The sequence below is a fragment of the Parasteatoda tepidariorum genome, chromosome 8, assembly GCF_982258835.1.
Source record: "Parasteatoda tepidariorum strain Cologne lab strain chromosome 8, Ptep-v5.0, whole genome shotgun sequence".
In the NCBI taxonomy this organism is placed as follows: Eukaryota; Metazoa; Arthropoda; class Arachnida; order Araneae; family Theridiidae; genus Parasteatoda; species Parasteatoda tepidariorum.
In genome coordinates, this window is record NC_141762.1 from 58,777,614 (window position 1) to 58,795,111 (window position 17,498).

The following is a 17,498-nucleotide window of genomic DNA, read 5'->3' on the forward strand; positions in this document are numbered from 1 at the left end:
TTTATCATTAATAATCTTAAATTCGATTTTATGTCCGACAGTTAAATTTGTTGTCCTGGTATTATATTTAGTCGTTGTTATAAATTAATTTTTCATTTGTAATAAGCAGAAAATTAATAAAATAAGCCGAATTATGGTTTACTTCAAAATGAAAATTTAAATAAACTGCTTTATACGTTGAAAAATGTTGTTAGAGAAACACATTTATTTATTAAAGAATTTAGTTACTTTGCTTTGATTTGAAAAATGCGTTTGGAAATACTAAGGTAATATTTAATAATATTTATATAAAACATTCTATAATTATTTATTTTTTTCATAATTCGTTCAGTATATTATTAGAAATATTATATTTTCGTTCAAAAAATGACATTTCTATTTCATTAGCATTTTACTTGAAATAATTTCATAAAGGCAACCGAAAGATTGAATTATAGGTTTAACGTTTTAGGATTCAACGAAACACCATTTGGAAACCACTGCTTTATACTGTAACTGTTTTGATAGGAATATAAAAACAATTGAACGCTTGTATGGAATTTTTTTTAATGAACTATCTATCTTTTAAGAATTTTATTTTAAACGAAAGAAAAAATTCAAAAATTTAAATCGAACCATAAGCATTATTTACGTAAATTGAAACATTTCGAAGAGCTCTCATGTTATTGAATGAAAAGTTGCACAACAGTGTTTTGCTTTTATGATAATTTTTACAAAAATAATGAGGGATGGTTAAGATTTTTTAAACACCGTGGCAACCGCAATTTGCAGACCCCGTTAAAAATGTATATTGTACGATCTCTAAATTTGCAAAGGAAAAGTAAGTTAAGAAAAAAGTTGTTCAGCTTTAAAGTTCTTTTAGACTCACGAAGAAAAATGTTGAAGACACGTGACTGGAGTAAAGAAGCGCGATAGAACAACAGCGATTATTATGCGAAACAAGGTCATTCAACGGTAATTAGTCTAATTCATCAATTAGATTTCTATTCTACCTTTTAGAAGCTGTTTAACAGTCATGTTAAACACGTGGTTCACCAAAGGTGCAATAGAAGGTTTCTTTCTTTCCTTCAGATAAATAAGTTTTGATTTAAAAATTACACTTAATCCTTTGCACTAAGAGATTTTTTCAACAGTTAAAAACCGGACCTAACCACTAAAAGTTTAAAAGACAAAACAAGGTGTTTTCAAACTTGCCGCAAAATATATATTAAATTAAATTAGATTTTTAGTGAGTTTCTTAAATTTAAAAATCATTATTGTGGTATTTATAACTTCTGTTATATTTTATAGTGGTTTATCATATAGCTGTTATTAATAATCTCTGTTAATCTTTCTGTCTTAAATGTCGTTTAACCCCTTCGGAACGGGCAACTTATGAAAACATTTGTACAAAATCAGAATGGGAAAGAAAATTAAAGTCGGTAGCTTAAAAATAAGGCATTGCTAATTTGCATTCAATTTAAATAATGTTAGCAGGGATGTCAACTGCTCCGCTTTATGCAGTTTTAATAAATTAGAAGGAATAGAGCGCTCGCCTCCAAAGGAGATGACCCAGGTTCGTTGGTCGATACGAATTCCGCACCCGGATAGCAGTCCGTTGGGGCCAGGCTAACCGTGGGAGGTTTTCGAGATTTTCTTCTCCATGTAAAGCGAATGCAGGTTAGTTCCATCAAAAACTCCTCCACGAAGGCAAATTTCTCCCAATATTTGATCCAAGAGTTCCTTTGTCTTCTGGATTTGGTTCAAAATTACAAAGCTATGGAGTCGGAACATTGGTAGTCGTAAACTCAAAATTTGTTACAAAACAAAATATAAAATAAATTGGTAGCGAATTTTGAAATCTAATGGTGGAAAAATTACTTAAAATGAAAACTGTAAAAAAACAAAAAAAAAAAAAACGCTTGTTACAGCTAGAAAATATTTTTTACGAAGCAGAGCAAATTGGAAACTCTGTGTTAGTCTAATCAATGTCAGTTTAAACTGTAACTATATAATTTTTATTTTAAAGAGAGTAGTGGTGAATTAAATTAATCAAACTATTATAACACCGCCCACAAAACTGCTAGAGAAATAATTTGGCTACCAGTTTTATCTTTTTACCAGGATTGGTAAAGTTTCATGCCTGCAAGTACTTTTGACAGTCTACGTTAACTGCAACAATCTATATTTAATCTTTGTTAAAGAACAGTCCACTACAATTAAAATTACAAATCTAAAACTATCATTACATCCAATTATTACCTTATGTCATTTTTATAAATGAACTTCGGCATTTTATTTTACTTATTTTGCCAATTTAGACTCTGATATGAACATTAGTACTTAGTTAGGCCTTTATTAGAGATCAAGTTTGATATGAGAAACTTTATCGTTTTATACTCGATTGATTTTGTCTTGCTCCATGGGAAAGTTCTCGTGAACGAAACTTGAATTTAGAATTTTCAAATAGCACTTTGCTCGTGATGTTTCAAACTAGAATACAAGTTTAAAAATTCAAACTATTCCTAAATTGATTCAAGAAAATGTAATGTTGGATCTTTGAAAGCAATCAACATATCCCTAACAAAAATAAAATGATGACATTTCTTTTAACGAGAGCACAGTACTTATTTTTGTGTAATGTATATGTAAGTTCTGAAGAATTAACTTTATTAATCGATATAAACGATTTGCTTCATTTCTGTGGGAATATTATCATGTCTTAGAAATACTTACTAAATTTCTGAAAATTTTAAAATCAGTTCAGATTTTTACATTTGTTTATATTGTATAATTTGCTGACCGGCCTGTGTAGGGGTTAGGGAACTGCTCCTGCATCTGGGTTCGAATCCTGGGCAAGGCATGGATGTTCTTTCCTTCTCTGTACTATCTGTCCTTACTGTGGGGCAACGTTGGCCCACCTAATATGGTACCCCTGAAAGAGAGGCAAACAAATCTGCCCTGCAAATGCCTGAATTGACGAAAAATGTTAGCACAGGTAGGCATTGGGGGAAAAAAAATTGCATAATTTAGGAATTCAAATTTCGGAAATTTTACCTTAATTTTTATTGATCTGAAACTGAATTCCGAATTACGTGAATTTCCGCTAATTGTTTCGAGACAGTCACAACAATAACATAAATTTTTTAAGACTTCTTACAAGACAAATAATCATGATGTGAAAAAATTCATTAATCTAAAAACTGATTTATTAATTTAATATTCAAACTGATTTTAGTAATTAAGATTTATTATCTTCAATAATCTAAGTAAAATTGCTAATGTAGTTTATGCTTTTCTTTTTAAGTAATAAAAAAATATTTCTTTTCTCTTATAGAGTTGAATGAATAATGTCAACTAGAATAATACCTCAGGCGAAGAGGATGGATGGGAAGAATGTTTATATTTTGTACATACGCTATCCACTTTCATAAAAAAAAAACCTTCATTGTAATATAACGAATCTGTTCACTCTTCTTGAATAAATGTCATTTGTTTTTAGAAGAAAAAGTTGTCGAGTTTGATTTGATTAATTAACTCCAGAAACACAACTGCTTACAAAACACTTTATTCCATTAAAAGCCTCCTGTTATAGCCCATTGAAGACAAACAATGGAAGTTGAAGATTCAACAATTTCGTGATAAACGGCATGATTGGAGAATTGCGGTCAGTATTGACCATCGACCGCCTTTACTTCCCACACTAGCTGGTACCCATCAAATCACAAACAGGGATAGGACCACAATATTTAACAATGGCAACACAACATCTTAACCTAGATGCCATGGCTACCAAAGAGTTGGTGTAAACAATGTTCAATCTCACTCACACCCATTTAATTAAAAATCTTACGTTTTGAGCGTTCATAAGCGACCGGAGTATCGAGGATACAATTCTGAGTTCAGGACTATCAAAGTTTTACACCGCAGCTTTGTAATTTTGAAACCAATCCAGAAGACTATCAAACTCCTGGATCAAGCATTAGGACAAATTAGTCTTCGCGGAGGTTTTGATGGAACTAACACACATTTGCGTTAGAAAAAAAACACGAAAATCTCTCACGGTTAGCCCAACGACAAGGGCTATGATCAGTATACTACTGAGGATATTTTATGTGAGGTACAAGCCGGCAGCAAAACTTGCATCAACTAGCGACTACTGGGATTCAAGCCTGAGTCACATCGTTGGAAGTCAAATGCTTATTCCCGGAGCTGGCTCTGTGGTCAGTATAGACCATCAACCGCTTTACTTTTAAAACTAGCTGGTAACCATCAATGTTAGGTTGGCAATAAATCACCATCAGGGATAGAACCACAATATTAATAATTGAACCATGGCTACTAAAGCGATGCGTGAAAGCAATGTTTTATCCCACTTGCAACCATTTAATTAGAAAACTGTTTTTAAATCTAACATTTTAAGCATTTGGCATGCAAAAGAAATGAGATATTAAGGAATCAAAACTTCATTATGGCAAATATAGTTTATACGATCTTGAATCACCCGTTCTTTCTTTTAACCTTTTGTTCTTTCAAACTCAGTATATAATACTCTTGAAATTTTCAAAGTGGAAGTAAGAAATTTGCAACTATTATAATATCTGTATCTTAAAGCTTTAAAAGAAAAAAAAACTAGGAATCTTTTCTTTAATTAAAGCTGTCATAAACACAAAAAATATAATTTGCAGTACTTTTCAAGAATTTTAATAATTTAATTTTCACTTTAAAAAAAAAATTTACTTCAATTTCACTAATAAGTGTCTAGATAAAATAAGTGTATAGATAAAAAATTTTGTTAAATAAAAACAAGAATTCATGAATTAAATGCATTTATTTAAAATACAGTACATTTATTTTCAAATTAGTTTGTTCATTGCAAACATTCCGTTTTTGAGATTAGGTGACAGACATTATTTAAAAAAGACAAGCTCACTGGATAAAATATAAGGCACCAGAAGTCTCTTCCCTGCAATTACTGGTACTTTGCACTTGTGAAAAAAAAGTTAAGTATCTAAAACTCCAAATGTAAAGAAAAAGCTCTGCATATAGAAATGTTGTAATGCTTACATAGACTACACTGTTTGCACAAAAAATCATCTTATGATGATTCATTTTTGTTGATTCAGAAATTCAACACCAGGGAGTGAAAATATGTACACTCATCAAAAATGCAACACTCTCAGATATATTTCAGATTAAATAACTAAAACTCGTGAAATAAACTAATGTATATATATATATATATATATATATATATATATATATATATATATATATATATATATATATATATATATATATATATATATATATATATATATATATATATATATATATATATATATATATATATATAATCTAATAGAAAATATGAAAAAAAATCATTTATTATTTCAAGCTATCATCAATTATTATTAAAAAGTAATAGTAAGTGATTAATAATTGTAACTTTTTATTATTGCTTTAGAATACTAGTTTTTAGATTAACCGAAATTTAACATACATAACATACACATTTGTGGAAAAAAAAAACAAATAAAAAACAAAAAAAAAAATTAAAATTTTAACTGCCAGTAAAAAAAAAAAAATAGTAAAACCTACTCAACACTCAAGTGATTATTTTGGAATAATATCCCAAATAATTATTTAATATTAATAAATAAAAACAAATGAACAAAACATGAAATCACTTTTTTATATTGATTTTTGTTTCAATGCTAATTGTTTTGTTTCAATGCAACGGGCATGGCCAATATTTCATTCACACTTGTAAAATGAACCAAATTAGCATGCTGACTACCAATAGAAAATAGTATAACTTACCCAGTAACCAAGTTATCCTTTGTAATTAATACTAATAATAACTAAGGATTTATATTATTTCAATACTACTTTTTAACTAAGTAAAATCAACTAATTGAAAATATTAAAACTTTATACCAAAAATTAACATTGTTCATAAAATAACTTTGCTTTGATGGTTGAAGCAATAAGAAATGATTTGTATACATGGGGTACATATAAGATAAGTAGTTTGTAATACTATTCCGTAAACAACACTAAAAATTTTCCTTTTAAATAAATAAAATTTTTGACATCTTCATTTTTAACATTTGAAAAGTTTAATTTTACATGCAAAATATTTTTTTTAAAAATTGTGAATAGAAAATTATGAACAAAATTGCAAAGTTTTCAGACAATAATAATTATGAAACACACAAAAAATTATGACAATAACATGTTGTTAAGAAAAGAAAATTTTTTTCAATTGGATCAGAGTGTCTTCAGGATTTTGTACAGTATGTCCTATAACTTTCTTATCACAAAATAATTCATAATCATTTCACCTTCTGAATTTTTATCACCAAAAAAATATATTTTCTCAAAACCATCTTTCTCAACGTAATTTAGGCAAAATGTTTTATCCCAACCAGCAGGAAAGCAATCAAAACTAATCTGTCCACCTAAAATTTTAAAATAGACAATTCTGTACAGTTAAAAAAACACTAAAGATTTCAAACGTTACTCTTGGCTAGAAACCAGGAATGCCTTTTTAAATACATATTAATGAAAACTTATGAACATACATATTATTGATAAGTTAAAAAATAATATCTTCATTAAGAAGGTAAGATTTAAGTATTGTTAACAAAAAAGTATTAGGTATTATAACAAAGAAGTATTAAGCATAAATAAACATTGATGGAGTAAATGCAGGGCATTATTATTAACAAGGAAGTATTACTGTCAGGAGTAATAAGTATTATTTACAAGTGAATGCCCTTCAACATGCCTGCTTCTTTTGGTACAAAACAATCAGTGCTCACCCATCGCTGATGAATGAGAGCTTAAAGACTACCCAGCAATGGGGACAAACTTCTTTTCAATTATAGGTAGATGCCAAACTGTCACTAGGGAATAAAAAGAATAAGCTAACTTTGTTTAATAAATTCATTACATTTAGGCCTTATCAAATATCTTATCAAATACATTTCCTTCTCTTTTAGCACCACTTTATCACAAAATTTCACAAATTGAGAATTTTCATCAAAATTTGAATGTGCTCTTAATCCAAATTTTACAATGTTTCTAGAAAAATATTTACAAGCCTAGTAGAGCATGTAAAAGCTAGAAATAATTGCTAGGTTGGAGTTCTGTCTGGACATGTTGGACAATATTATTTAGTCCTGATAGAAATTACTTTGAATAGAAGTTTAGATAATTTAGTTACAATAAATAATTACAGCAGAGCTCCATATCTGCTGATTTTAAGGAACGAACATGATACTTGTCATTGCATATAGAGAAAGCTAACTAAATTGATGAAAAAAGATTTTTTTCCTCAATAAGAATTTCTTTAAGCATTTTTATAGTTATTTTGACCACAAAACAATTTCGTTAAATTTTTCAGATTTGGATCAACTGATAACTTAAAACCACAAAAAAAAAAAAAAACCTCAGACTCCAGTATATAGCCATTATCTGATTCCCCTCCTCATACATAAACAAATTGTTGATTAAGGGAGCTTCTTGATTTTGAACAACAAATGCATTTTATTTTTGAACAATAAAAAGCATAAAAGGTGAAACACACTTTTTAGTAATGAACAATTTTATAAAAGAAGCATATTTCAATATAGAGTTGTTCATCAATAACATGAAATCTAACAACATTAATATTTATCAAAATGAATTGGCAATAATCATTTAGAATTTCAATAAAATATATTTATAAAAAATCTAAAAAAGTTTGAAAAATTATGAACCATTTTGTATCTATCAATAAAAATAAAATTAAATAAGTGTGAAAAAATTTAAATCCCAACTACAAATTTTCATGAACTCAAATATTGGTAAAAAATAAATAGAATTTAACAAGCTCATGCAGTGACTATAAAATTTGCAGGGTTTAGCAAATTTCTGACACGCTAAACATAAACAGGCTTGTTAAAATTAACTTATTAAAGTGTTAAATACATAGAAAATTAAATTCATACAACCAATACTGGAAAAGGATACAAAATAAATTTTCATAGCTTCCGATCAAGCAAATTCAAAATAATTTTTAAGTACAGTAAAAAATTTTAATAAAATGCACTACATAAATAAGAAAGAACTTCTGTATTCTGTCCTCTAAGTTTATGAACAGTTTCATTAATTTTTAAAAGTAAATATAAAATATATGAAAGCCTTTCAAAATTAAATTAATTTTTGTATATAATTTTGATGTTAAAAATAGGAATGTAACGAATATTTGGACACTATTTGGTATTTGAAACATTTGCCAAATATTTGGTATGGCAAATATTTAGTAGAATGTTTGGCCAAATATTTGGCTAAGTATTATTTAGAAAGGTATTTTCCACAAAGTCTTTTTGGGGTCAATTCAAATAGATTTAATGAAGAAAATTGTATTTTTTTTTACTATACATTCTTAGAAATAGCTTTAACACATATTTTTTAAGTTCTGAAACTTATTTCTCTTTACCTATCAATAATACAGCTAAGTTTTGATTATTTTTTAATAATGACTAAACTTATTATTATCTAAAACTGAATACCACTGTGTATTCAGAAATAAAATATCTACTGTGATATTTTATTTACTTTGAAATTAGTAAGTTTCAATTAAAAATTAAGTTATATTTTACACACAAAAAATTAAGGACATAAATTTTTTTCAACTTTGAGAAATGAATATTCAAAATTAAGATTTACATTAATTAGTTTTTTAATTTTAACATTTTTATTAAGGCTATAATCAATTTTATTATCATCACTATTTCAAATTAATTTTCATGTGTACAGATTTTATATAAAATGCAATAACAATTTAATTTCAACACCTTAAGGACCAGTCTCCCGCCAGTCTGACCAAAAAAGCTCACTCCCACATTAACACTATCCTTAATGAGTTAAAACATAAACAAATTTTCTTTTATCTCATATTATAATTATAATTACACGAAAACTTAAAATAAAGTCTTTTTAGACTGAGCATTATTTATAAATAAATATAAAATGTAATAAAAGATTTAAGAATTATTTTATCCTATAAAATTGCTTATAAATATGTAACATTCATGAAGTAACAAATAATTAATGGCTTGTAGAAATTGGGACTTAAATTTTAATACCATTGTTTATGCATAATTATGTAAAAAGTATAAGATAACATTTGTATTTTAGTTTATTAGAAATATTTGTACAACACTGAAAATTGAAATTATTCTTTGTGAAATCGGAGATGGATTTTTAAACTACTAACTAATATTTATAACCTAGAGAGATGAGGAGGCATAGGCAATTTTCAAGAGAAAAGGGCTAAGCATTTGTGGTAGAACTCAGGTGGACAGATTATGGTGAAGGCGAACAAATTTAGAATTATATAAAGATCCTGACGACACATAATACTTGAAAATCCAATGAATAAAGTGTGCTGTACATATGGTTAGAATGCAGGAAGACCAAAATTATCAAAAACTATTTCTAACTAAGACTAATAGACAAAGAGGCAGATCTCGCTTTAGATGGATCAACTGTTTCGAAAAAGACGTGGACATTCTGAAAACTTAAAATTGGAAGACAATCACCAAATGGGGAAATGCCCGAAAAAGACTCCTCGAGACGGCCATGATCCACACATGGCCATTGAAGAAGAACTAATACTCAAAAATTTATCAAAACCTAACCATATAAATAGTTTCATTAATGATAGGGTATATGTTTTCACAGTGATATTTATGTCAACGAAACGCAGCATAGGTATAAAGGTTGAGATAACTTTTTTTGTGTTTAATGTTATAAATATTCAGCTGAAAAATGCTCATATGTCAACTTTGAGCACAGAACAGAGAAACGTTTATCTAAACACATTTCATATCAATAAAAAAACTCACCAATAGTATATACCAATTCAAGATTAGGAAAATTTTCTCTGAAAACTCCTACAAACAATTCTTGAATTTTATGTATCTAAAGGAAATGAAAAAACAAATTGTAAATGATAAAGTTATAATAATACATCACATAAATGAGGCACATTTTGTATAAATTAAAGAAATAATAATACAATTAATTTATTACAAAATACCCACATTATAATTTGTCTTAGCTAATGCAAACAAGACAATTAACAAAAAACAAGAGTAAATACTAATTGCCACCTCAGTAAAATATGTTCTTTATGAACTTATTTAGTTTTGAGGTATCTTATCTTTCTAAATTTTGCCCATTTGAGATAGAGTCCCAGGGCAATATATACACAAACACACACAGATTTTATATTATATATATATATATACATATATATATATATATATATATATATATATATATATATATATATATATATATATATATATATATATATATATATATATATATATATATATATATATATCAATAGCATAACAAGGGTTTTTAAAGAAATGTAAATCTGAAATATAGAATTTAACAACAAGAGGTAAAAGAGAATGTCTATTATCACACATTATATGAATATAAGTAACATTAAGTCATCTTCAATTGCCATTCTATAACATTTTATAATAAATTTTAAGTTCGTATTTTACCAAAATCAAATAAAAAATAAATTTTTTATAAATAAAAAAAAAAAAATAAATAAAAATATTATATATTACTTTATCATATGCGGCAAAATCCTCACGTTCTGCTTGACTACAGCTTCTACCAATAGGGCATATATTTATGAGTCCATTACGAAATTCTACAAAATTTTCACTGAAAAACATATTTTCCTGTTACAAAATGTTATAAATTAAGATATAAATCTGACAAAGTGTGCGAAATCCTTAAAAAATACAGTAGCAATTTTGTGACAAAAAAATTATAATTAAATATCATTATAAACATTAAAAATTTTAACATGATATCTTACCATTTATTAAATAATGTTATCTAAAAATGCAACAGCATTACTTACAAAAATATTAAACTCAAAAAATGTGTATGATGCTTGAAATTATTATTTTGAAGTATTTTTAATTACTTTTCAAATAATAATATAGCAACAAAAACAAATTATACCAAAAGATTGTTAAGTTGTAGTATTATAGTAAAGCCTTCATTGTTAAAGTTTGAATTAGTTTGAATTTAGATATTGAGTTAGATAATGGTGGAAGTACAACATTTACAAATTAAATTTACAAGCTACAAAAATAATGCTTCTGATGATTTTGAGTTAAATTGAAAAAAAATAGTAAATTATAGTAAAGCTTTCATTGTTAAAGTTTGTATCAATTTGAATTAAGATATTGAGATAACAGTGAAAGTACAATACTTACAAATTAAATTTATAAAATTCAAAAACAATGTTACTGATGAATTTGAGTTAAATTCTAGAAATTGTGGAAGTACCTATAAAATAAGTTGTCACACGCTCCTTGGAGTTCATAATTTTTTAGGGCAGAAAAAAAAATAGTGTGCCAACAAAATTATTTCAACATAATTATAAACAAACTTTAAATATAGATACAAAAAATTTATTTTTCTTAATTATTTTCAAGTCCTTATAGCTAAAATAGAAAATTAGAATAATTCTGGGCATCAAAATTATATCATTGCATTTACTTGACACAGATCCTTCAATCAGTCTTAATTAAAAGCCTTGATTATTCACATATTTGTTGTGATTATTCACCTAGTGGTTAAATTTTTTTTGTTTTATCAAACAATAGATAGAATAATGAGTTTCAATAGATGGATAAAGAGAATCCATATTTCAGATTAGGACCAGCTTTTAGTAAAAAAAGGAACCAGCAGTATCAAAGTCCTGACCTATTGTTTCTAAAGAAATGACTTAACTATATGCTGATTGAAAATATTGTGCTAATATAAGAGAAAATTTTTAAAACTTTGATCTATATAATTTAATTAGCAATTAGCAGATTTCCCTTCAAAATACATACTAACTTGACCAAATAAACCAGACTCAAATAAAATTAACATCAGGATTAATTAAACTGATTATAAAATTTTAGATGCATAAAATGACTAATCATCATTGCACTATATTTTATTCAGATTTTTACAAAACTGAATCAGACTTACATATTTGGTCATTAATTCAATAAACTTTAGTTGTTAAGTATGAGTTTAATTATTTGTTCAGTTCAGTTAAAATATTGTATTTACAGAAAATTACACAAAATCATATTGATCAAGGATAATAAGAAACTAAGTAGTAATAGAAAAGATATACAAAGTATATTACACTATGATTACGCATGGAAGATTATTAAATATGAAATTTTGATATTTAAAGCAAAAGTATTTAATTCCAATGATACACAGGAAATAGCTCAATATTTTTCAAAGACAAAATTTTACAAATAAATTCCAATATTATGACTGAAGGGTCATAATATCGGAAATATATAAAGGCTTCCATCGATAAGCTTATAGTTACACAAGTGAGCAAATTTAGGTGAATGTTTCTCCTATGCATCATTTCTCAATTAATAACATGAGAAAACTGACCATCCCTGAGAGAATAACATAATTTAAAACACAACTTTCTTTTTTACATATTAAAAAATTAAAGTAATTTAATAAAAAAAAATTGGAAAAAAACAACATGGAAACAATGAAAATATTGAATAAAACTTTAACCAGTACTAGATAACTGAAAATTAAAAAAAAATTTTTTTTTAAATATATGAACCTGTTTTCCAACTAGTGATCCATTTTTATAAGCGACTAATCCATTTTCTGCAAAAACATAGTCATATTTGTTAACCACTGAAAAAGAAAATTCACAAATTAAGAATTTTAAATAATCATGATTCAATGTACAGTAAACGGAACGCTCTGAATAACTTTTGAACAAATGATCAGATCTTCTTGTCTAGAACTTATTCTTAATGAAGGGTGATCTCAAATAATTAACTAGTGCAGATGATATATTAAGTTATGAAATCAGACACAAAACATCTCTGAATAAACATACCAAACATACGATACTTTTCCTGAATAAGCATACCGTTTTTTCAATGGGTTTCTGAGCGCCAAAATATAGGGATTAGCTGCAATCTGGGAAATATTGTCCCCATAGTTTGGTCAGGAGAGCGATGGCTAGTTTGGGCTCCTTAATATTAGCTTTACTTTTTGTGTATTTCGCCATATCTCATAAACTTTTTAAGCGAAATAAAAAAAAATTTATGCACAATTGTAAAATTCTATTATCCAAAGCAAATTCCATAAAAAAATTAATTTTATTAAATATTTATTATTTAATTTAATAATAGTCAAAAAAATTCTAAATTATAAAGAATACAGCATTTTACATCATTTTAAAGTATTTAATTTTACATGGCTAAATCCAAAATTTGATAGAGATCGGCCTGCAGATGGAGATGACGTTCACTCATAGAGACTAAGTTTTGTTAAGTTTCCTTTAATGTTTCTTCAAGAAAGCCCTTTGGACACGGAAGGAGTGACTTGCCTATAGTAATTTTACCTCCTAAAATATTCCAAAAAAAATTTGTTTTGTGAAAAAAAGTATTTTTTCTGCAAAGAAAAATGGGAATTGGCAAATATTGGTGCAACCTAGGATATTGTTCCATTCACAAATAACAATTAATACGAAATTTATAAGGAAAACAAATAAGCAAAAGGTAGTTCCAATTTGTCAGAATAATTAACAATTACTATGTTAGAGGAAGAGTATAACAGACACTCCTTGAATTTCCTGCTAAATAAATAAAACTTGTAGACTGATTATTTTTAAAATTATGAATAAAATTTATTTTAGTCCATACCTATTTATTATTATCCTTTATGTAGGGAGGTGCCAAAAATATTTTTGCTTACACTTGAAAATTGGCACGGACCAGCCCTGAGAGAAATACATGTCATATTTTGAGAATTATTGTTATTTAGCATTTTAACATACAATGCTATTTAATGTTTTTGGTCTGATAATTAAATAATAAAACATTTTAAATCACTTAATAGAATATCTAACGTGATTACTATTGGTATTATAATGTAATTATTGACATCTTGCTTTAAAAATATAAATAAGCATGGAAAAATACAACACAAAACTATGTTTGATTCTGAAAATAGATCCAATAGCATGGAGAGCCTAATGAAAAACACTATGAGTGATATAAAACCACCATAAAGCTGTTAATCGTCTCCTATACTCAAAGACAATATTTTCTTAAAGTTAGAAATTTAAAATGTTTTCAAAACATCACTTAATGTATTCTTTAACTAAACTACTTGATTTAATTCATATTAATTAATTAATATCCAGAAAATAAGAAATATTTTTATTTTGCACCATTAGGTACAAAAGCATGTTATATTTAGGTAAATATGTATTTCTTTCGGATAAAAATCATGTCAAAATGAAAATTAGCTTTATGACCTAAAGAGAGTTCCGTTAATGTTAAAAGAAATACATAAAAAATCCACCTTCAGAGCCTTCATTCATTTGTTCTGTAATTTTCTTCATATCAGATCCTCCTACAAGTCCTATTGAGACTTTCTCTTTTAAAACTTTCAAAAAATCTTTCATTTCTTCTGATATTATCTGAAATAAATTAAAAATTATCATAAATGAGGCATAAAAAAAATTAAAGGAGCAAGAACATCATAAAGGAAATATTTTAAGAACCAAAGATGTCACAAGATAATATAACAAAAGCTGTCAACAATAAATATTTTTTCCTTTGATAAAAAGCTTCAATTGCATTGCAATAACTAGAAATGCAAACTTATTATTTCTTTATAATTTTATTAGACAAATATATTTTTAAAATGAAAATAATAATGTTTAATAGTAAAATAAAATTCTATAAATTTTTATTATATTATCATATCATATATTTATCATATTTTAAGCGTTTTATAGCTATTTAATTTTTATTCATACTTAATAGGGTTGGCAACTTTTTGACAAGTGCCAATTTAACAATGGGTAAAATTATCACACCAAAACCCAAAGTACTTTTAAGCATTCTACAAATTATTCATGCCATTATTTCCTTAAATAAAAAGATGGGAAATACGAAACTAAAATAAAAATTATTTCATAACATTAAAACTTTGTTTACTTCTCTTTGTTATAAATTAATCCATAGATATAATTTGGATTTTTCAAGTTGTAGACTTTACAAAAACAAAATATTTCCATAAAAAAAGCAGAAATATTATGATTTTATAATTTCCATAGTAAGTTTTTGATCCTTATGTGTTCAACCAATTTTGTATCATTAAGATTTTCCGCTACTCAAAATATATTAATAATATACATGTTTCTATTTAGATCTGAAGTTAAGGCAAAGAGCTTTTTTAAAGCTAAAGCATAAGGTAGATAAAAAATCCATTTTGTATAAGCAAATCTGTTGAACCAATTTTTTTATACAGATGTTAAAATATAAAAGGCATTACATATTTCTCAGCTCTTAAATTTCCTTTATTTTAGAAATTTATAAGTATTTTTAATCATTGCTAATCCTGTTCTAATTAAATAAATCACTTAATTTATTTTTATCAATTTCATAAAAGCAGATAGAAATACTTCTCTTATTTACTTTTAACAATAAATGTAAAGCTTAATTTTTTATTCAAGACAGGTGTATAACTATAATTGTAATTCAATGTTGCCACAAAACAAATAACAATTGCATTTTTAATCTTACTTTCTTTAAACTGCTTTATTGTTTTTAGCCATAGGTTAAGGTTTACAAGGTAATATTAAGTTTCGGTGGTCTTCTTGGTAACAAATTTGTACGGATTGTTTAAAATTTAATTTCAATAATGCTGGATTGATTTTAACTTGGCAGTATTATTTTTCGCTTACTTGCTAATAATGAATCGCTTCTCATGCTACTAAGTGTCATTTTGGATGTACTCATACACTTGAAATTTGATTTTGTTTTGAATGTCTTATGGCTCTTCAGTCTGACTGTTGTATATGTTTGAAAACAAATTAAAAAAGAAAATTCATTAATGTTAACACTTTTACTCTCTTAGATTCTCTTTTTTTGGACGAGCTCAAGTAAATAAATAAATAAATAAAAAAAAAATTTTAATTTTTTTTTGCTAAGCTTTTGAGAAGTATAGTATATTTAGAATGGCCACTGTAAATATCTTTTATTTTAGCAAGTTACATTGAAAAAAAAATGAACACCTTTAATTTTTCCTTATTTCTCTAGGAATTATAATGATATGAAAATTTTACAACCCATTATCATCATGGCATGGTTTTGCAAATATAGACCATTTTATCGAATGCTAAATAGGGTGTACATAAATACTCACATCTTTACTGAACTTTTTATGCCTTTTGAAGAATTTAGGTATTATATTCGGATTTGGATTTTTTAGAATCCAAATGTTATTTAAAGAATTTTAAAAAAAAGTCATGTGGCAGTACATACACCTTAACAATAGATTCATTATGGAATTATACATAATTATGTCGATTCAAATTTAAAAAAAAAAAAATCATGGTATGAGTTTGATAAAAAGATTTATTTAATTGACATTGATAAATATGCTTCAAAACATTGATAATTAGAAGAATATCAAAAAATCATAACCCAATGTTGCAAGGAAAATAAAATTACCCTGTGCATTTATTAATTTGAAAAAATACATTAATATTTAAAAGATTTAACTCGAAGGGTATAACTAGTAACCACCCCACGTAAGTCTTGGTAAAATAATAACAAATCTAAAATCAATTTGGTGCCTTGAAGATAGTAGTTGACTTGACAGATTACATAATTATCCCTAGGGGGCTAACTCGAAAGGTATTACTAGTAGCCACCCTGGCCAAACCTCTGCAGTTTATTTTCTTCTTTTTTTAAGATTTGCATGTTTAAAATCTATTTCGGGTCTTGGCGATTGAAATTTGCGAGACAGATCACGATATGGAAGTATCTCCCATCTTCGGGTTTCTGCAAATTTCGTTTGCCGCAATGCTATTGGTTCCTCGTTTTTTTTCCTTCCAAATATAATCTTTTTTTTTTATCGCGAAAGAACCAGAGGAAATGGGTTAAAAATATTAATTAGAATTGAGAAATAAATAAAAATCTCATTTATCATTGTCTTACGGTATATATATATATATATATATATATATATATATATAATCAGCAGATTATTTAGAAGAAATAATTAAAAAGTTAGAAGTCTAAATCAAACCTGTCGAGAAAGTGTCAAAGTGCCATCCACATCAAATAAAACTAATTCTTTGCCCCCCATGTTCAGAGAGATCCGAAAATGTACGAATTAAAAAAATATTTTGGTACCAAATGCTAAAATAACGTTAGCCATAAACTTTAAATAAAGGTTATCAGAGAATAACAATAAAACACACAAACACTTAAGTTTTGATTTAACTGATGACAACAAACAGTTGATGCAGTCGAAATTTGTGCCGGCAGATATTTGCGTTGCCACTCCGATATTCCATATAATAAAAAAATGAAATAAAAGCATAATTGACAAAAGACGGTAATTGACACCGGCTAAGCCAA

The 17,498-nt window shown here is 26.6% G+C and overlaps 1 protein-coding gene and 1 pseudogene across 3 annotated transcripts in view; one reads left to right on the plus strand and one right to left on the minus strand.

Annotated features, from left to right (window-relative positions):
- Positions 1-3,489, plus strand: part of LOC147806178 (uncharacterized) — a 36,954-nt gene extending 33,465 nt beyond the window's left edge. For both annotated transcript variants that reach the window (XM_087150393.1, XM_087150394.1), the window contains exon 4: positions 3,317-3,489. The gene's annotated coding sequence lies outside the window, so the exon portion shown is untranslated. The remainder of the gene's footprint in view (positions 1-3,316) is intronic.
- Positions 3,490-5,322: 1,833 nt separating this feature from the next.
- On the minus strand, positions 5,323-17,381 carry LOC107444602 (uncharacterized; annotated as a pseudogene). Its single transcript, XR_015428764.1, has 7 exons — positions 17,164-17,381; positions 14,425-14,542; positions 12,627-12,741; positions 11,910-11,931; positions 10,623-10,739; positions 9,879-9,954; positions 5,323-6,443 (listed from the first exon to the last, which is right to left on the minus strand). The product of XR_015428764.1 is annotated as an uncharacterized LOC107444602 (transcript).
- Between the last annotated feature and the right edge of the window lie 117 nt (positions 17,382-17,498).